At 41.7% G+C, this 17,202-nt stretch overlaps 1 pseudogene across 1 annotated transcript; it reads right to left on the bottom strand.

The window, feature by feature from the left end:
• Nucleotides 1–13,558: 13,558 nt before the first annotated feature.
• On the bottom strand, nucleotides 13,559–14,402 carry LOC104657709 (annotated as a pseudogene). Its single transcript, XR_747323.2, has one exon. The product of XR_747323.2 is annotated as a 40S ribosomal protein S3a pseudogene (transcript).
• Nucleotides 14,403–17,202: the final 2,800 nt, after the last annotated feature.

The raw sequence follows: 17,202 nt of genomic DNA, 5'->3' as shown, positions 1-17,202 counted from the left end.
TGCGGTGTTTGGTTTTCTGTTCTTGTGATAGTTTGCTAAGAATGATGGTTTCCAGCTGCATCCATGTCCCTACAAAGGACGCAAACTCATCCTTTTTTATGGCTGCATAGTATTCCATGGTGTATATGTGCCACATTTTCTTAATCCAGTCTGTCACAGATGGACATTTGGGTTGATTCCAAGTCTTTGCTATTGTGAATAGTGCCGCAATAAACATACGTGTACATGTGTCTTTGTAGTAGAATAATTTATAATCCTTTGGGTATATACCCAGTAGTGGGATGGCTGGGTCATATGGTACATCTAGTTCTAGATCCTTGAGGAATCGCCATACTGTTTTCCATAATGGTTGAACTAGTTTACAATCCCACCAACAGTGTAAAAGTGTTCCTATTTCTCCACATCCTCTCCAACACCTGTTGTTTCCTGACTTCTTAATGATTGCCATTCTAACTGGTGTGAGATGGTATCTCATTGTGGTTTTGATTTGCATTTCTCTGATGGCGAGTGATGATGAGCATTTTTTCATGTGTCTGTTGGCTGTATGAATATCTTCTTTTGAGAAATGTCTGTTCATATCCTTTCCCCACTTTTTGATGGGGTTGTTTGTTTTTTTCTCGTATATTTGTTTGAGTTCTTTGTAGATTCTGGATATTAGCCCTTTGTCAGATGAGTAGGTTGCAAAAATTTTCTCCCATTCTGTAGGTTGCCTGTTCACTCTGATGGTAGTTTCTTTTGCTGTGCAAAAGCTCTTTAGTTTAATTAGATCCCATTTGTCAATTTTGGCTTTTGCTGCCGTTGCTTTTGGTGTTTTAGACATGAAGTCCTTGCCCATGCCTATGTCCTGAATGGTACTACCTAGATTTTCTTCTAGGGTTTTTATGGTATTAGGTCTAACATTTAAGTCTCTAATCCATCTTGAATTAATCTTCGTATAAGGGGTAAGGAAAGGATCCAGTTTCAGCTTTCTACTTATGGCTAGCCAATTTTCCCAGCACCATTTATTAAATAGGGAATCCTTTCCCCATTTCTTGTTTCTCTCAGGTTTGTCAAAGATCAGATGGCTGTAGATGTGTGGTATTATTTCTGAGGACTCTGTTCTGTTCCATTGATCTATATCTCTGTTTTGGTACCAGTACCATGCTGTTTTGGTTACTGTAGCCTTGTAGTATAGTTTGAAGTCAGGTAGCGTGACGCCTCCAGCTTTGTCCTTTTGACTTAGGATTGTCTTGGCAATGCGGGCCCTTTTTTGGTTCCATATGAACTTTAAAGCAGTTTTTTCCAATTCTGTGAAGAAACTCATTGGTAGCTTGATGGGGATGGCATTGAATCTATAAATAACCTTGGGGAGTATGGCCATTTTCACGATATTGATTCTTCCTATCCATGAGCATGGTATGTTCTTCCATTTGTTTGTGTCCTCTTTGATTTCACTGAGCAGTGGTTTGTAGTTCTCCTTGAAGAGGTCCTTTACATCCCTTGTAAGCTGGATTCCTAGGTATTTTATTCTCTTTGAAGCAATTGTGAATGGAAGTTCATTCCTGATTTGGCTCTCTGCTTGTCTGTTACTGGTGTATAAGAATGCTTGTGATTTTTGCACATTAATTTTGTATCCTGAGACTTTGCTGAAGTTGCTTATCAGCTTAAGGAGATTTTGGGCTGAGACAATGGGGTTTTCTAAATATACAATCATGTCATCTGCAAACAGGGACAATTTGACTTCTTCTTTTCCTAACTGGATACCCTTGATTTCTTTCTCTTGCCTGATTGCCCTAGCCAGAACTTCCAACACTATGTTGAATAGGAGTGGTGAGAGAGGGCATCCCTGTCTTGTGCCAGTTTTCAAAGGGAATTTTTCCAGTTTTTGCCCATTCAGTATGATATTAGCTGTGGGTTTGTCGTAAATAGCTCTTATTATTTTGAGGTACGTTCCATCAATACCGAATTTATTGAGCGTTTTTAGCATGAAGGGCTGTTGAATTTTGTCAAAAGCCTTTTCTGCATCTATTGAGACAATCATGTGGTTCTTGTCTTTGGTTCTGTTTATATGCTGGATTACGTTTATTGATTTGCGAATGTTGAACCAGCCTTGCATCCCAGGGATGAAGCCCACTTGATCATGGTGGATAAGCTTTTTGATGTGCTGCTGAATCCGGTTTGCCAGTATTTTATTGAGAATTTTTGCATCAATGTTCATCAGGGATATTGGTCTAAAATTCTCTTTTTTTGATGTGTCTCTGCCAGGCTTTGGTATCAGGATGATGTTGGCCTCATAAAATGAGTTAGGGAGGATTCCCTCTTTTTCTATTGATTGGAATAGTTTCAGAAGGAATGGTACCAGCTCCTCCTTGTACCTCTGGTAGAATTCAGCTGTGAATCCATCTGGTCCTGGACTTTTTTTGGTGGGTAGGCTATTAATTGTTGCCTCAATTTCAGAGCCTGTTATTGGTCTATTCAGGGATTCAACTTCTTCCTGGTTTAGTCTTGGAAGAGTGTAAGTGTCCAGGAATTTATCCATTTCTTCTAGATTTCCTAGTTGATTTGCGTAGAGACGTTTATAGTATTCTCTGATGGTAGTTTGTATTTCTGTGGGGTCAGTGGTGATATCCCCTTTATCATTTTTTATTGCATCTATTTGATTCCTCTCTCTTTTCTTCTTTATTAGCCTTGCTAGCGGTCTGTCAATTTTGTTGATCTTTTCAAAAAACCAACTCCTGGATTCATTGATTTTTTGGAGGGTTTTTTGTGTCTCTATCTCCTTCAGTTCGGCTCTGATCTTAGTTATTTCTTGCCTTCTGCTAGCTTTTGAATGTGATTGCTCTTGCCTCTCTAGTTCTTTTAATTGTGATGTTAGAGTGTCAATTTTAGATCTTTCCTGCTTTCTCTTGTGGGCATTTAGTGCTATAAATTTCCCTCTACACACTGCTTTAAATGTGTCCCAGAGATTCTGGTATGTTGTATCTTTGTTCTCATTGGTTTCAAAGAACATCTTTATTTCCGCTTTCATTTCGTTATGTACCCAGTAGTCATTCAGGAGCAGGTTGTTCAGTTTCCATGTAGTTGAGCGGTTTTGATTGAGTTTCTTAGTCCTGAGTTCTAGTTTGATTGCACTGTGGTCTGAGAGACAGTTTGTTATAATTTCTGTTCTTTTACATTTGCTGAGGAGTGCTTTACTTCCAATTATGTGGTCAATTTTGGAATAAGTGCGATGTGGTGCTGAGAAGAATGTATATTCTGTTGATTTGGGGTGGAGAGTTCTATAGATGTCTATGAGGTCCGCTTGGTGCAGAGATGAGTTCAATTCCTGGATATCCTTGTTAACTTTCTGTGTCGTTGATCTGTCTAATGTTGACAGCGGAGTGTTGAAGTCTCCCATTATTATTGTATGGGAGTCTAAGTCTCTTTGTAAGTCTCTAAGGACTTGCTTTATGAATCTGGGTGCTCCTGTATTGGGTGCATATATATTTAGGAGAGTTAGCTCTTCCTGTTGAATTGATCCCTTTACCATTATGTAATGGCCTTCTTTGTCTCTTTTGATCTTTGATGGTTTAAAGTCTGTTTTATCAGAGACAAGGATTGCAACCCCTGCTTTTTTTTGTTCTCCATTTGCTTGGTAGATCTTCCTCCATCCCTTTATTTTGAGCCTATGTATGTCTCTGCATGTGAGATGGGTCTCCTGAATACAGTAGACTGATGGGTCTTGACTCTTTATCCAGTTTGCCAGTCTGTGTCTTTTAATTGGAGCATTTAGTCCATTAATATTTAAGGTTAATATTGTTATGTGTGAACTTGATCCTGCCATTATGATATTAACTGGTTATTTTGCTCGTTAGTCGATGCAGTTTCTTCCTAGCCTCGATGGTCTTTACATTTTGGCATGTTTTTGCAATGGCTGGTACCGGTTGTTCCTTTCCATGTTTAGGGCTTCCTTCAGGGTCTCTTGTAAGGCAGGCCTGGTGGTGACAAAATCTCTAAGCATTTGCTTATCTGTAAAGGATTTTATTTCTCCTTCACTTATGAAACTTAGTTTGGCTGGATATGAAATTCTGGGTTTAAAATTCTTTTCTTTAAGAATGTTGAATATTGGCCCCCACTCTCTTCTGGCTTGTAGAGTTTCTGCCGAGAGATCTGCTGTTAGTCTGATGGGCTTCCCTTTGTGGGTTACCCGACCTTTCTCTCTGGCTGCCCTTAAGATTTTTTCCTTCATTTCAACTTTGGTGAATCTGGCAATGATGTGTCTTGGAGTTGCTCTTCTGGAGGAGTATCTTTGTGGCGTTCTCTGTATTTCCTGAATTTGAATGTTGGCCTGCCCTACTAGGTTGGGGAAGTTCTCCTGGATGATATCCTGAAGAGTGTTTTCCAACTTGGTTCCATTTTCCCCCTCACTTTCAGGCACCCCAATCAGACGTAGATTTGGTCTTTTTACGTAATCCCATACTTCTTGCAGGCTTTGCTCATTTCTTTTTCTTCTTTTTTCTTTTGGTTTCTCTTCTCGCTTCATTTCATTCATTTGATCTTCAATCGCTGATACTCTTTCTTCCAGTTGATCGAGTCGGTTACTGAAGTTTGTGCATTTGTCACGTATTTCTCGTGTCATGGTTTTCATCTCTGTCATTTCGTTTATGATCTTCTCTGCATTAATTAGTCTAGCTGTCAATTCTTCCACTCTTTTTTCAAGATTTTTAGTTTCTTTGCGCTGGGTACGTAATTCCTCCTTTAGCTCTGATAAGTTTGATGGACTGAAGCCTTCTTCTCTCCTCTCGTCCAAGTCATTCTCTGACCAGCTTTGATCCGTTGCTGGCGATGGGCTGCGCTCCTTCGCAGGGGGAGATGCGCTCTTATTTTTTGAATTTCCAGCTTTTCTGCCCTGCTTCTTCCCCATCTTTGTGGTTTTATCTGTCTCTGGTCTTTGATGGTGGTGACGTACTGATGGGGTTTTGGTATAGGTGTCCTTCCTGTTTGATAGTTTTCCTTCTGACAGTCAGAAGGACTGTCTGTTGGTCTGTTGGAGATTGCTTGAGGTCCACTTCAGACCCTGTTTGCCTGGGTATCAGCAGCAGAGGTTGCCGAAGATAGAATATTGCTGAACAGCGAGTGTACCTGTCTGATTCTTCCTTTGAAAGTTTCCTCTCAGGGGTGTACTCCACCCTGTGAGGTGTGGGGTGTCAGACTGCCCCTAGTGGGGGATTTCTCCCAGCTAGGCTACTCAGGGGTCAGAGACACACCTGAGCAGGCAGTCTGTCCGTTCTCAGATCTCAACCTCCGCGTTGGGAGATCCACGGCTCTCCCCAAAGCTGTCAGACAGAGTCGTTCGCGTCTGCACCGGCTCCCGCTACTTCCCCTGTTGGTCTTCAGCTGTGCGCTGTCCCCAGAGGTGGAGACTACAGAGACAGGCAGGCTTCCTTGAGCTGCTGTGAGCTCCACCCAGTTCGAGCTTCCCAGCGGCTTTGTTTACCTACTTAAGCCTCAGCAATGGCGGGCGCCCCTCCCCCAGCCTTGCTGCTGCCTTGCGGATAGATCGCGGCAGACTGCTGTGTTAGCAGTGAGGGAGGCTTCGTGGGCGTGGGACCCTCCCGGCCAGGATTGGGATATATTCTCCTGGTGTGCCTGTATGCTTACAGCGCAGTATTGGGGTGGGAGTTACCCGATTTTCCAGGTGTTGTCTGTCTCAGTTCCCCTGGCTAGGAAAGCGGATCCCCTTCCCCCTTGCGCTTCCAGGTGAGGCGATGCCTCGCCCTGCTTCAGCTCTCGCTGGTCAGGCTGCAGCAGCTGACCAGCACCGATTGTCCGGCACTCCCTAGTGAGATGACCCCAGTACCTCAGTTGAAAATGCAGAAATCACCGGTCTTCTGTGTCGCTCGCGCTGGGAGTTGGAGACTGGAGCTGTTCCTATTCGGCCATCTTGCTCCGCCCAGCTGGGTTGAAATTTTTTAAGGGACATTTGCTTGTATTACTTTAACAAAAACTGTTTGTGGCTCTAGGGATTAGAATTGTTATATTTAGATCAATCAGTGCTTTTCTCCAAGTATAATATTATAATTGCTTTATGGAGAACCAAAATAAGGCAGATGGAAAGAGGAAGTGGGCAGATGAAGCACCACATGAACAGACTGTGAGCATAGCCCAAGGCCTTCTCAGCTTTGTTTTTAACCAAATTGGATTTTGAACATGACAAGTCACTTTGGATCATCTGAGGATGAAGTTGGCGATGGGTTGTTAGATGATAAATAGACAGGGTGACGAAGAAATCAATATGGAATATGCCATGGGACGATGGTACCTAGTGTGTGTTCAAACAAACATAGGTCTCTATCCACCTTAGTCTGTTCAGGCTGCTAAGCAAAGTACCTTAGAGCTGGCCTATAAACAGCAGACATTCATTGTTCACGATTCTGGGGCCTGGCAGGCCGAGATCTGAGTGTGGGCATGGTTGGGTGCTGGCGAAGGCCCTCTTCTGGGTTGCACACACCAACTTCTCTGTGAATCCTCACATGGTGAAAAGAGAGCTCACTGGCTCTCTGGCCTCTTCTTATAAAGGCACCAATCTCAATCCTAAAGGCACCAGCCTCAAGACCTAATCACCTCCTAACACCATTACTTTGTGGGCTAGGGTTTCAACATATGAATTTGGGGGAGATACGCCCATTCAATTCTAACACTATCCTCTTCTCCTATGCAGTATAAGCCACACCAATACTAGCAGATGAGGTCTAGAACTAGCTTTTCTTCCATAGGCCAGGGATCTGGTTTCCCTTTATGGGTGTTCTGCTCATGTCCACTGAACCACAGTGCCCTGTTTTCACCTGGCATCATGCTGAGATGATGCAGTGTGGGTGTAGTGTTAGCTCTAACATTGTCCCAGCCCTGCCTCACTTTTCTCTATTGACATTCTGTCCATCATAAAGCATCCATGAGGGCAGGCACAGTGGCTCATATTCACAATCCCAACACTTCGGGAGGTCATGATGGGAGAAGTGCTAGAGGCCAGGAGTTCAAGACCAGCCTGGGCAACATAGTGAGACCTTGTCTCTACTAAAAAATATTAAAATGTCTGGTTATGGTGGTGTATGTTTGTAGTCCCAGCTACTCGGGAGGCTGAGGTGGGAAGATTGCTTGAGCCCAGGAGTTGGAGGTTACAGTGAGCTATGATTATGCCAGGACACTCCAGCCTGGGTAACAGAGTGAGACCCTGTCTTTAAAAATAAATAAATAAAACATCCACAAACCTCTATCTGGCCGACATCTGCTCATTGTTTGGGTTTACTCTTGGTGCAGAGTGGGTGTTCCCAGGAGGAGATAACAGCCCACTAGAGGCAGAGCCTGACAGGGGCTATGATCCCCTCTTCTGTGGAATTCTGGGAGGAATGAGGCAGAATCAGCTCTGCAACTCTGGAAGGATCATCTAATCTCCCAGCCTGCCTGCTCATTTCCTGGCAGGGCTGGGGCGGGTTTCAGGGGGTAAGTCATGCAAAGCTTGAGGCCTGCCTTCAGTAAGTATTTACTGAGCACCTAGTCTGTGCCAGGGCCCTCAGTGAGCAAAATAGACCCAGTTTCTGCCCTCATACAGCTTGCCTCTAAGTAAGGGAAGCAGACATGGCATAAATATATAGCCTGGAAAAATGATTACACTGAGGGCAAGGAAGAGAATTTAAGCGAACTGTTGAGACAGTGACTGCGGAGATGCTTGAATTTCAGAACTGTAGGCTTTAAGAACAGACGTTTCTGGGAGGATAATAAGAAAAACCTTCAAGACGTGTTCAGATTGTGAAAAGAGAGGCCGCTAGAGTGGAGGAATTCAGCAGCCAGGAAGGGAGGAAGGATAGCTGGCCTGGATATGAAAGTCTGTAGTCGTCTATCATCTGGAGGGGGGAAAAATACGATCACAAGCTGAGTTTGGAGAGTGGAAAACGTCCACGACATACTGTAGTGATTTGCAGCTGTGCATAATAAAGCGGCCAGGAGACTGCTTCTTGGACATGCCACCTTGCTCTGCTCCAGCCGGAGAACTTTGAGAAACCTGCCTACTGTGTGCGAAGTCCATCACCTCACCTGGTGCTGCCAAACAGCTGTCAGCTGGTAACAGAACCAAATGTTTTCACTGGTCAAAACATCCAGCCCGTTTCTCAAGGGGAGAGAGAAGCAAACCTTGATTTAAACCCAGAAAGGGGTGGGTGGATAGAAAGGCAGCTAAGCAGACCACATGGCCCTTTCACGTTTACAGAGAGAAGAATAAACTTAGGTGGCTAACTTTAAAAGCTTCACATCGTAACCTAAAACATTAGGTTATAGCTCAAGAACATTGTATCCCATAGTAGCTTGTATTTTCCTCTGAGTGAAGGAAGAAGTACGTGTTTGAGACCGAGTGATAGTGCTTAAGTGAACACGTAGAAGTGGACGGACTTGGTTAACTCTGATGGAAGGTGGTGGAAGGTGCCAGGTCCTGGCTTCTCTCTCTAGCTTTGCCCCTTGTCCTTGGGATAGTCACTTCACTCCTCTGGGAACAGTGAGATGCTGCGCACACACACACACACACACACACACACACACACACACACACACACGGTTGCCGTGCAGATCATCCGAGTCAAAAAGATTTGAGAGTGCTTTGCAAACAGTAAAGTGCCGAGGAAGAAAAGCGACTTTTAGTTAACAGCTAGAAACAGCTTTAGAGTGAAAGCATTTCTATGAGCCCAGCTCAATTCCTCTTTCAGCTTTCCTCCTACTTTTCTGCTCATCATTGGATTTCATTTCACATCATTTTAGGGTTTCTGGGACTAAAATCAAAGGTGCTAATGAAGACACTGACTGTAAGAGATGAGAAAACCAAATAATACTTGTCCAAAGATAAACAGTAAGAAATGCTGAGGCTGCTCATCCAGACCCCACTCATCAAGGTGGGCACCCCACCCTGCCCACACCGCTAATGTCTCTCAGCTGTCCTCCTCTCTGGAGAATGGCCCTGGGCCTTTTGGAATATATTTGAGGAGCTACACCCTGTCCCCAAGCTGGCCAGGGTCTGCCTGAGCCAATTTCTGACTAACGTGTATATAAAGCTTTCTCCACCTTGCCTCGAAATGAGACACCCCAGGGCTCCCCATGGGATGCAGGGAAGGCCAGACTTCAGTTGAACCCATGTCTTTGCCAAGCTGCTCCCCTACCCTGTCCTGCTTCTCTTGCTCTCTTCCCAGTTTCTCAGAAAGTATTCCTTCAATATCTCAATTGTACCAGATCCCTTATCCCAGGCTCCTATCCTGGGGACCCCAACTCAGCACATGTGGTACCAGAGCAGAGCCAGGAAACAGACCCTAAGGACAGGAATCTGGAGTTGGATCCCTCGCCAGCCCGATGGCCATGAGGACCTCATCACTGGTAACAGGGGCATCCCTGGCATGCTGTAACAATGCGATTGCCAAGAGTCTCACCTGTGTTCATTGGGGCAATACATAGGTGAAAGGGCGATTCACTCGCCTGTGTAATGTTTCTGAAGTTTGAGAGGTGCTATGGGCTGAATGTTTGTATGGGTCCAAATTCGTACATTGAAGACTGAATCCCCAGGGGGATAATATTAGGAGATGGGGCCTTTGGGAGATACTTAGGTTTAGATGATGTCATGATGGTGGGGCAGTCTTGATGGGATTAGTGCCCTTATAAAAAAGAAATGTGAGGGAAATGATCTCTCTCTGCCTTGTAAGGATACAGTCAGAGGGCATCTGTCCCCAGACCAGGAGGAGAGCCCTCACAAGGAACCAAATCAGCTGGCACCTTGATCTTGGACTTCCCAGCCTCTATAACTGTGAGAAATAGATTTCTGGCTTTTTCTTTCTTTCTTTCTCCTAACTAGTCTAAATTTTAACTAGGCTGGAGTGCATTGGTGTGATCTTGGCTCACTGAAACCTCCACCTCCTGGGTTCAAGCGATTCTCCAGCCTCAGCCTCCTGAGTGAACCACCATGCCCAGCTAATTTTTGTGTTTTTAGTAGAGATGGGGTTTCACCATGTTGGCCAGACTGGTCTCGAACTCCTGGCCTCAGGTGATCCACCTGCCTCAGCCTCCCAAAGTGCTGGAACTACAAGCATGAACCACTGCACCCAGCCAGATTTCTGTTGTTTAAGCCACCCAGTAGATGGCATTTTTGTTACAACAGCCCAAACTGACTAAAATAAGAGACATAGGAGAAACAGTAATGATAAGATCTGTGGAACTGAGAGGCTGTTGCTAAACTGCATAGATCAGAGGTTCTCAACCTTTTTGTCACCAGCGACCAGTTTCGTAGAGGACAATTTTTCCATGGACTGTGGTGGCAGGGGATGGTTTTGGGATGAAACTGTTCCACTTTAGATCATCTGTCATTAGTCAGATTCTAGAACGCTCAACCTAGATCCCTCACATGCATAGTTCACAGTAGGGTTCGTGCTCCTATGAGAATCGGATGCCACTGTGGATCTGACAGGAGGGGGAGCTCAGGCAGTAATGCTCGCTCACTCACCAGCTGTGTAGCCCAGTTCCTAACAGGCCATGAATTAGTACCAGTCCACAGCCCAGGGATTGGGGACCCCTGCCATAGATGAATGGAAGGTAGAAAACCACAGGCTCAGATTGAGAAATCACCAATTAAAAGATGAGTGTGAGAATCAGAAGATCTATTTGGCAAGGTTTCAGTGACTTTTTTCTCTGCACCTGGAGCTGGACCGAGCTGGAGACCAGGCATAGGACTTAATTGGAAGATAGCAGAACTTCGAGGAAGGTTGAGTGCTCAGCCTAGGTGAATTTTCTGTGCCATGCAGGTACGGAAGCACAGAGCAGAATCTTGAGACCTGGATTAGAGATATTTGCATAGATGTAACTGAGAACTTTGAAATTCCCTTGAGTTCTCTGACCCTGCAGAGTGGCCCATCCCCCTTGTTGGAAGTTAATGGGGGTCCATAGCTTGAAGACCGTACATGGGTCTGGTGAGGTGGATGCCCTACACGAAAGCACTTGTCCTCCTCAGAATCTTCCTCGTTTCCTCTTCTAGCCATCAGACTAATAGTTAGGCTCAAATCTCAGCATGACCCAGGTGGGGAAGTGGTGAGTATTCTAAGGAATGATCAGGATGATAGGCCCCAATAAAGTTTCCAGACTGGCTAACATATAGCAGTAGTAATTTGAGCATCTTCTCAGAAGGAGACCCTGGAGGTGCTGGATTGAAAAGTTGGAATATAAAGCTGAGTACAGGAGATTTTATTGGCATGGGACACTCTCTCATTTTATAGCATTTAATATCTTGGCAAGCGACCCAGGAGAATTTTCTAGCATGCTGTTTTTAGGTGCTCAGGAAAAGTGATGGACCTAATAGTATGAACTAGAGATGCCAGAACTGTGATAGGATGTTCTAGAAGAAGGGATCAAAAGATTAACAAAAGTGTCCATGCCTTATGGATATGTATATCAAACCAGAAAACCTATTGGCTTGACTCTGTTCTCCAGGAAGCCTTTGAAGGATGCTCCATTTACCAAGACTGCATTAAATGCTCTGGGAAGAGCAGCAGGAGTAACATTAAGGTCCTAGTGACTGTCCTCTGTAATCTGGGCCAATGGTGAGAGATGCTATGATAAATTGGGCTACTCAGTAGCAATGAGGATGATAACATCCCAGAATAGCAGAGTAGAGGGGCAGCACTTAATTATCAGGATAATTACCCTAAATAAGCAACCAGGGGTCCCTAATCCACAAATACCTTAGATGTAGTTAATAGAATATGGCATTCCTAAGTTAAGATAGCTAGAAACCAAGAAAAGGTATCACAATGTATAATCAAAAGAGAACAAGAATGAATGAGACTCAGTCTATATGTCTGTCTTCATGCCAGTACCAGGCTGATTTGGTAACTATAGCTTTGTAGTATATTTTGAAGTCAGGTAGTGTGATACTTTCAAATTGTTTTTTTTTTTTTTTTTTTTTTTTGAGACAGAGTTTCACTCTGTCACCCAGGCTGGAGTGCAGTGGCATGATCTCAGTTCACTGCAACCTCCACCTCCTGGTTTCAAGTGATTCTCCTGCCTCAGCCTCCTGAGTAGTGGGGATTACAGATGTACACCACCACATCTGGCTAATTTCAGCTTTATTCTTTTACTTCAGGATTGCTCTGACTATTCTGGGTTTTTTGTGTTTCCATGGAAATGTTAAGATGATTTTTTCTATTTCTGTGAACAATGTCATTGGTATTTTGATAGTGGTTGTGTTGAATCTGTAAATTCCTTTGAGTAGCATTGTCATTTTAACAGTATCAGTTCTTCCAATTCACGAGCATAGACTATCTTTCCGTATTTGTGGTGTCTTCTTCAATTTCCTTTTTCAGGGTTTTGTGGTTTCTGTTGCATAGATCTTTCACTGCTTTGGTTAAGTTGACTCCTAGGTATTTTATGACTTTTGTAGCTATGGTAAATGGGATTACTTGCTTGATTTCTTTTTCAGATTGTTAGCTGTTGGCATATATAAATGCTACTTACTTTTGTGTGTTGATTTTGTATCCTGCAATTTTACTGAGTTTGTTTAATAGTTGTAACCTTTTTTTGATGGAGTCTTCAGGTTTTTCTAAATATAAAATTATATATCATCGGTGAACAAGGCTAATTCGATTTCTTCCTTTGAATTCCACATGCCCTTTATTTCTTTCATTTGCCTAATTGCTCTGTCTGGACTTCTAGTATTATATTGAATAAAAGTGGTGAAAGTGGGCATCATGGTTTTGTTTCAGATCTTAGAAGAAGGGCTTTCAATTTTTCCCTGTTCAGTAATATGTTAGCTGTGGGTTTGTCATACATGCCCTTATTATTCTGAGGTATATTCCTTCTATGCCAAATTTGTTGAGGGGTTTTACCATAAAGCGATGTTGAATTTTATCAAATGATTTTTCAGCATCTATTGAAATGATCATTTGTTTTTTGTTCTTGATTCTGTTAATGTGATGTATCATGTTTATTGATTTGCATATGTTGAACAATCCTTGCATTCCTGGGATGAATCCCACTTGATCATGATAAAAAATATTTTTAATGCGTTATTGAATTCAGTTTGCAGTATTTTGTTGAGGATTTTTTCATCTCTATTCATCAGAGATATTGGCCTGTGGTTTTCTTGTTTTGTTATGTTCTTATCTGGTTTTGGTATCAGGGCTATACTGGCCTTGTAGAAAGTGTTTGGAGGTATTCCCTCCTCTTCCATTTTTTTCGGAAGAGTTTGAATAGAATTGACATTAGTTCTTTTTTAAATATTTGGTAGAAATTGGCAGTGAAACTGTCAGGCCCTGGGCTTTTCTTTGATGAGAAAGTTTTTTACTTCAGTTTGTATCCTGTTACCGTGATCAGTTTGTTGTGGCTTTCTATTTCTTCATGGTTCAGACTTGGTAGGTTGTATGTACCCAGGAAGTTATCCATTTCTTCTAGATTTTCCAGTTGGTTAGCATGTAGTTGTCTGTAATCGTCTCTAATGATTCTTTGTATTTCGGTAGTCTCAGTTGCTTATGCCTCCCTTTTTGTTTCTGATTTTATTTTATTTTTATTTTTATTTTTTATTTTATTTTTTTCACAAATAGCACTTTTTATTTGACACTAATTGAAGTCTGAACTTTAAACAGATTCTTGGACTGGTGGTTCATATCCATCAGCTCGTTCAACTTTAGCACCTGTCTCGTCCCCAGTGGCTTTTCCAGAACTACTGCCTTCACCATGAAGCTCCATGAGCTTTCCCAATTCAAACTTGGGCTTCTTCAGCATTTTTACTTTTCTAACGAAGACATCATGGAGAGGATAAATAGATTGGCAAGACTTTTCTATGTCTTTTCCAATGCTGTCTGGAATCAATTTATTGACCACTTCTTTCAAGTCATTTGTCTGCACTTCTCGGGTCATGATTTCCATCATCTTCTTCCGGATTTGGCGGACCTGTTGGTGCTGAGCATAAGAGGTCTTCCGTATCTGATTGTTACGTTTTTTAGTAAAACCAACACAGAACAGACGAAGCAAGTAACCATCGGTAGTCTTGACATCAACATGAGCTTCAATCATTGTCTGCCACTTTTTGACCATGGAACACATTTTGTCACGGGTAAGATCCATGCCATGGAAGTTAGTCAGGCAGTTTTTGCCCTGAACATCTTCAGTAATCAGCTTGAATTTTCTAAATGCAACTTCATCATTCTGCAAATCAGCAAGACTCACTTCAAACACACGACCCTTGAGACCATCAGATGCAATTTTGGTTCCTTGGGTCCTGGTGATGAGCGTCTTTCCAATATTTCTTATATTGAACATAGCAGGTGCTTTCACATCATACCAATCTTTCTTAGAAAATGGATCAACCACTTTCTTCTTGGCTCCTTTTTGCCGCCTTTCGTAAGGCGCTTGTTCTTGCCAACCGCCATGGTGCTGATCAGAGAGCCGAAAAGCTGTTTCTGATTTTATTTAGTTGGGTCTTCTTCTTATTTTCTCCTAGTATAACTAAAGGTTTATTGATTTTGTTTATTTATTCAAAAAAAAAACTTTCTGTTTCTTGATCTTGTGTATATTTTTAGTTTCAATTGCATTTATATCTGCTCTGATCTTTATTCCTTCTTTCCTTCTACCAATTTTGGGTTTGGTTTATTCCTGCATTTCTAGTTCCTTCAGATGCACTATTAGGTTGTTTATGTAAAATCTTTCTACTTTTCTGATATAGGGATTTATTGCTATAAACTTCCTCTTAGTATTTCTTTTACTCTCTCACGTAGATTTTGGCATGTTGTATTTCCATTTTCGTTTGTTTCAAGAAGTTTTTTAATCTCCTTCTTAATTTCTTTATTGACATCTTGTAGTTTAGGAGCATGTAGCTTAATTTCATGTGTTTGTGTATTTTCTGAGGTTCCTCTTGTTTAGTTTTATTCCACTGTGGTCAGAGAAAATACTTGATATAATTTCTACTTTTTAGAAATTTGTTGACTTCTTTTGTGGTCTCTCATATGTTCTATTCTGAAGAATGTTCCATGTGCTGATAGAAATAATGTGTATTCTGTAGCAGTTGGGTGAAATGTTCTGCAAATGTCAGTTAACAGAATATAGAAGCCAGATATAAATCCATGTACTTACAGCCAACACATTTTTGACAAAGGTGTCAAGAACATACAATGGGGAAAGGGCAGTTTCTTCAATAAATAGTGCTGAGAAAACTGGATAACCACATGCAGAAGAATAATCAAGTCAAAATGAGTTAAAGGCTTAAATCTAAGACCTGAAACTATGAAACTACTAGAAGAAAACATAGGAAAAATAGTCCAGTACTTTGGTCTGGGTAAAGATTTTTTGTGTAAGACCTTGAAAGCACAAGCAACCAAAACAAAAATAGACAAATAAGATTACATCAAGCGAAAAAGCTTCGGCACGGTGAAGGAAACAATCAACAAAGTGAAGGGACAGCCTACTGGATGAGAGAAAATATTTGCAAACAATCTATATGACAAGGGATTAATAACCAGAATATGTAAAAAGCACAAGCAATGCAACAGCAAAGAATAATAATGATAATAATAATATTAATCTGATTTAAAATGGGCAAAAGATCTGAACAGACATTGCTCCAAAGAAGACATACAAATGGCCAACATGTATATTAAGAAATACTAAATATCCTTAATCATCAGAGAAATGCAACTCAAAACCACAATGAGATATCACTCTAGTTAAAATGGCTTTTATCATTTGTCATCAAAGACAGATGCTGGTGAGGATGTAGAAAAAGGGAAACCCTCATATACTACTGTGGCCATGTAAATTAGTATAACCACTATGGAAAACTGTATGGAGGCTCTTTAAAAAGATAAAAATAGAACTACCATATGACCCAGCAATTCTACTACTGGGTATATATTCAAAAGAAAGAAAATCAACATATTGAAGAGATACCTGTACTCCCATGTTTATTGCAGCCCTATTCACTGTAGCTGAAACATGGAGTCAGCCTCAGTGATCACGAACAGATGAACGGACAAAGAAAGTGTGGCACATATACACAATGGAATATTATTCAGTCATAAGACAGAATGAAATCTTGTCTTTTCCAGCAACGTGAATGAAACTGGAGTTCATTATGTTAAATGAAATAAGCCAAGCACAGAAAGACAGATGTTACAAGCTCTCATTCATATGTGGGAGCTAAAAAAAGTGGCTCTTATGAAGACAGAGAGTAGATTGGTGGTTACCAGAGGCCAGGAAGGGTAGTGGGGAAAGGAGGATGAAGAGAGGCTGATTAGTGGGTACAAATATACAGTTTGACAGAGGAAATACGATGTAGTGTTTGATGGATCAATAGAGTGATCACAGTTAACAATAATCTATTGCATATTTCAAAACAGCTAGAAGAGAATAATTCAAATGTTTCTAGTATAAAGAAAAGACAAATATTTAAGGTGATGGATATTCTAATTACATTGATTTGATCTTTATAAATTATATGAATGTATTAAATTATATGCATCATGAAATATGCAAATCTACTATGTTTCAACAAAAATAAATAAATGAGCAGAAATCTGATTCCAGCCACCCCAATGGAAAGTCATAATCCTTTGCCCATTTTTAAGAATGGATTCTCTAGAATTTGTTCATTGAAAAAGAGTCCTGTTTCCATGATGAGAGACCATGTAACACTGAAGAGTATACAGAAATGATTCCCTGATATCTTCCCAAAAAGAGCCTCTGGACATTATCTTGGCTAATCATACACCAAGGAAAGGAAATGTCCAAGTCTTTTGAGAACTGTTTGATACCCAGTCCAAGATGACACTGAAGAATGCCAAAGGGCCATCTTGGTTCCCCCATGAGGGTAGAAGCAGTTGAGAGTCAGGTATAATGGACTCAGGGGCTCAGGTTCATATCATAGTATGTCCACTGGGTCATTTCTCCAGTTCCCAAAGTATATTCAGAATAGACAATTTGCCAGAACTCTCATACTGGTTCCTTCACCTGTGGAGTAGAAGTTATCGTAGTAGGAAAATCCAGGAGGAGACCATTATAGTAGGGAAAGCCTTCGAAACAACTCTGCCTTTGGTGTAGCTAGTAAATCAAAGTCAATTTCACATTTAGCGAGATTAGCACCACCCTCAAAAATGTTAAGAGTAAACAGATGGTCATCATATCCTCACTTAATTCAGCAGCCTAACCTCTGGAAAAATTGGATGAATCATGGCAGAG

Source organism: Rhinopithecus roxellana, chromosome 2, assembly GCF_007565055.1.
Source record: "Rhinopithecus roxellana isolate Shanxi Qingling chromosome 2, ASM756505v1, whole genome shotgun sequence".
In the NCBI taxonomy this organism is placed as follows: domain Eukaryota; kingdom Metazoa; phylum Chordata; class Mammalia; order Primates; family Cercopithecidae; genus Rhinopithecus; species Rhinopithecus roxellana.
The sequence above is the reverse complement of the archived record's forward strand: the minus strand, read 5'-3'. Positions and strand labels throughout refer to the sequence as shown.